The 4,650-nt window shown below is 57.0% G+C and overlaps 1 long non-coding RNA gene across 1 annotated transcript; it reads left to right on the forward strand.

Annotated features, from left to right (window-relative positions):
* The first annotated feature begins 2,699 nt into the window (after window positions 1-2,699).
* On the forward strand, window positions 2,700-4,357 carry LOC139437271 (uncharacterized). Its single transcript, XR_011647009.1, has 2 exons — window positions 2,700-2,852; window positions 4,166-4,357. It is a non-coding gene; the product is annotated as an uncharacterized lncRNA (long non-coding RNA).
* The last annotated feature ends 293 nt before the right edge of the window (window positions 4,358-4,650 follow it).

The following is a 4,650-nucleotide window of genomic DNA, read 5'->3' on the forward strand; positions in this document are numbered from 1 at the left end:
GGAAACTAATACAGACATTATCTGAAAAATGCACTGAATGAGTTCTGCATGACGCTGACTAGGGCCCATGTATGGGGGTTATGGGGATCATCTTAGAAGTCAACGTGAGTAAGAAGTTTCTGAGAAAGAGGACGGTCCACAATGGCATGAGTTGCTTCGGGCAGTAGCAAACTTCCATTTCCACCCTGTCACCTACTGGGATCATGGTAGACAGGGATCAGGCTGCAGGCAGAGATTAGATCTGTGAGTTGTCTCTCTGTCTCCCCAAGCGACACCTGCTGAGTGGCTCCACCTACAGAACCAATTTCCATGGGCAGCATCAGAAATGTATGTGGAACAAGACTAATTCTCTCACTCAAGAAAGCATCAGAATGCAGGAGTGGCAGAGTGACATGAGGAGAGGAATAACCTTGAATCAGCTCTGATTTCCTTTTTATACAAAGTGACATTGCTTGCTAATGTTGGCACAGTAACTATTATTAATAACTTACCTGCAGATAGCACACCTGTCCTCGTAACACATCGAGCTGCAGCTTGACACTGTGGTGAGAACCATGTGCCTTCCTAGATGATGGCAGAGCCGGGCTTCTCAAACTCCCCGTGCATACAGATTACCTGAAGGTCTTGTTAACATTCAGCTTCTGACTCAGCAGGTCTGGGGTGGGGCCTGAGATTCTGCATCTTTAGCAACTCCCAGGTGATGCTGATGCTGCAGGTCCAAGGACCACACACCTTGAGTAACAGAGATCCAGAGAAGTTCATGGTCAGCATCCAGAATGCCCAGAATTGCTAATTGGAAGATGGGGCAGAGGGGAGCAGGGAGACATGCTATTTTGTCTTGCTACAACTTAGATTACTGTAACACTATCTTCCTTTCTGAGAGTGCTGTTGAGCAGTAAAATGGGACCTCGGGTGGCTGAAATGGACTTCCTGTAGAAGGTTGGGCTGAGAGTTCCAGAAGGTGCCTTCTAACAGAGCAATTTAGGATCTTAGGACTGCCTGGGCTCTAGTCCTCCCTGGAGTCAAAGGATTTGATGACATGATGTTGAAGGAACCCCCCCCCCCCAGTTTGCATTTAAGGAGCACATCCTTGTGGGCCAAAATCTTGACCTTATCTCTTTAAGCTGTCTCAGAAGTCCTCTGCATGAGACCAACCTATTATTGCCCCACGTCTCAGTTGCCTGGTTCTGTCGTTACCAAGTACTGCAAACTGGGTGACTTCAAACAACAGAAAGGTATCCTCTCACCCGGGAAGGCTGGGAGTCTGAATCGAGGTGTGGGCAGGGCCAGGGTCCCTCTGAAATCTGTAGGAGGATCATCCTGGCTGTTTCTTAGCTCCTGGGGTCAGTCAGTCGCCTGCGGGTGTTCCGTGGCCTGCCGCGGCTGCGCTTCAACCTCTGCCTGTGTTACCACGTGGCCTCCTCCCCTCTTGTCTGGGTTTGTGTCCAAATTTCTCTCCTCTTGTGAGGACACCAGGCATATTGGATCCGGACCAAACTGGAGGAGGTGGGGGGGGGGGTGGTCCTAACCAACTAATCCATCTGTGAAGACCCTATTTCCAAATGAAGTCACATTCATGGGCCAGGGTTTGGGACGTGGACATATCTTTTGGGGAGACGCCGTTCAACCCATTACAAACTCTTTTGCAGAGGAGCAGACAGAGGCACAGAGAGGTTAGAAACGTGCCCAAGTTTAAACAGCAGCATCTGCTGAAACCAGGAGTGGGACTGGCTTTTGGACTCTGTTGCCCATGTGGAAAATCATGCCACAGCGCAGCCTTCTGGGGGTCTGCAGGCCCCGTCCTCCCCACCCCCTCTGCCCCACTGAGCCCTGGCCTCCAGGCCTTGCAGAGTGACATGGGATGAGCTCCCCAGGCCATCCCCTCCCCCCACCCCTGGCTTCTTAGATGGAGCCCCCACAGCGCCAGGCTGGGGCTGATTCGAGAGGGGCCCCTCCTCGGCTTTTAGCGCAGCAGGGGCTGGCCACGGAGAAGGGGGAAGCCGTCACCTCATCTAAGGCCTCCCGAGGTGCCGCTGGATGGAGGGGAAGATTCCTGCCTGCAAGAGAGGTCGGGGTGCCAGGGAGAAGGAGGTGGCAGGGGCTGGAGGGAGCAGGGCCGCCTGAACGCACCCTGCGTTGGGGCTGTGGGTACACGACCATGAGAATTTCCCCATCACTGAGGATCGGAACGGGAACCCTGCTTTCTCTCTGCCCCTTGCTGCCAACACCCACAGCTGAGTTCCTCCTTGCCCCTCAAATCTTTTCCCCCCTCCCTGGGCCATTCCTTTGGGCAGCCCCTCCCCAGGCAAGTACAGCTCGCTGCTCGTGCTCCTGGGAGGGGGCACGTCCCCGTGGCTGGCTTTTTAGAGCAAGGCGCAGGGACCTGGGATGGGGGCGCGGATGTCCAAGCAGGCAGGTCGTTGTGCCCGGGGATGGCCAGGTCAGGGGGACCTCAGGGCACAGCCAGAGGCCAGCTGGGGGCCAGCGTGCTGGGGGGCAGGTGGCCAACATCCCACCTGCCCCATTTCCCCAGCGCCTCCAGGGGGACACACCCCAGGAAGCGTGTGATCGGTGGTCCCCACAGAGGAATATGTGGTCACCTCATCCCTAGAAAAACAGGACAGACTCCGAGAGACGCAAATCAACCAATTACGAGGCGGCCCCGCCTGGCCCAGCAGTGCACACTCTCGTCTTGTGAGCGGCTGGGGCTGCCGGGAAAGCACACTGCGCCCTAATTACACACTCCTCCTCGACAGGCGGTTTCCAAAGATTAAAGGAATCAAACCAAGTGGCTCTTCAGCGGCCCCGCCCCCAAGAAGAGCCGCCGCGTGGAGGCGATTTATGGTTCCAAGGTAGTGGTTAGAAAGATAATTTTCTCGGGGCCACGCGCCTGCCTGAGCCTTCTTTACCTACATGCGCGCCAGCCTTCTGTCTCAGCTGCCTGGTCTGGGCGCCTGGCATTCATTTCCTTCCTTTGTTGGCATTGCTGAGCAGAAGAAAACAAATTACCCACCTCCCCGCCCGCCCCCTCACGGCCCCTCACTGCACAAGCAGGTAACGCGCACGGCCAGGTGACTTCCTCCCGCTGCCTCCCTCTTGCTCTCCTTGTTTGCTTTCTGTTCTCGGCTGTTCCCACAGCCTCCACCCTGTTCTGCCTCTCCCCCTCTCCTGTTTGCTCTCCACTTCTCTTCTCCTGCCCTTCCTTAAGTACCCAGCAGATCACAAGGAGAAAGAAGCCACCGTGGGCCTTTTCTATCCTTTCCCTCTGGGGGTCTTTAAAATAATGATGTTAATCATAAGACCCCTGGCTGAGCCCTGGCTGCTTGCAAGCCCTGTGCTTCCCTTGCTTACTAATCCTCAGGTGGAGACTGAGGCTCAGTGGCCTGGGAACCTCCTCAAACTGCTGGGCCCAGGCTGAGGGGCTCAACCTGCTAAAGCCAGGCCAGGGAAGGAAGGAGGAGGGCAGGGGGCTGCAAAGTCAAGTTGGAAAGCCGGGGCTGGAAGGCGCATCTGAGACCCCCCCTGACCCTGAGGTGCCTGGGCTGCAGAGCTGCCGTAGCAGGGAGCCCCATCCGCCCAATGCCATGTCCCTGGGCACGCTGGGCAGAGGAATGGCTGGGAAGCCCCTCCTCACACAGGGAGGAGCCAGGGCACCCTGAGGCCAGGAGACTTGCCCAAGGTCACCAAGCTGGACGGGACCATAGAGCTGCCCCCTGCCTCCAGCCTGGGGGTCCTGCACCCTCTGTCTCTGCAGGGCCCTCGCCCACATCCCAATGTCCGCAGGAGTCCTCTCAAATCCTTTCTGTGGTGGCGGCAACCCCCCCCACCCCGCGTGTGGGGAGGGCGATGGACATTGCGCAGTGACTTCTTCCTTGGGTGGGGGCTGCAGGCACGGCTGAGCGGAGGGCTCGTTCTTGCCGTGACGGCACATCATCTCCTGCAGAAGGTGCCGGGCCTTCTTTCGGGCTCCCTGCCTTCCGTTGCTGCTCTGCTGCTCTTCCAGCGAAGCACGGGGAGGGGTTGGGGGGTTAAAAGGTGGCCATTAGAGGGAGGTGAGGGCGGCGCACCCCAGTTAATGTGGAGTGTCTCCATTACCATAATAACTAACCACTTAATAACTGGCTTCCCCGCTAATTCTAATTGAAACACGTAATGATATTTCCAGGCAGAGAGTGGCAGGCTGGAGGCTCGGCCGACACCTCCGGGGGCCGCCTGGCTGCACGTGGCCCAAGCCAGGCGGCCTCTTTGAGTATTCCGCTGGAACAGACTGAGGCAGCAGACAGCAGCGCTTGTACGGCTGCCAGGAGCCACAGCTGATGATAAAAGCCATTAAAGGTCAGCTGGGAATAGAAAACTATTTATGTTAAATGTCACAGATTAAGCCACAGAATGGGCCTCGGATGGGGAGCAAAGGGAGAGGTGAGAAGGGCTGGCCTCAGGTCACTCTGCCTGCCTCTGCAGGGGGGCTGGGGAAGAGCCGGGTGGTGTTGGGGGGGGGTGGTGTGCACTGGATTTTCTGTGGATGTCGGCAGCCACAGGTGATTGGCCAGGCGGGCTGTCCATCAAGGTTGCTAGGTGACCCGAGCTGAAGGGTCAGGGCGAAAGGAGGGAGCGGGTCTCCATCACGCAGTCCCAGAAGGGGATCTGGGG

This window comes from Dasypus novemcinctus, chromosome 21, assembly GCF_030445035.2.
Source record: "Dasypus novemcinctus isolate mDasNov1 chromosome 21, mDasNov1.1.hap2, whole genome shotgun sequence".
Taxonomy (NCBI): Eukaryota; Metazoa; Chordata; class Mammalia; order Cingulata; family Dasypodidae; genus Dasypus; species Dasypus novemcinctus.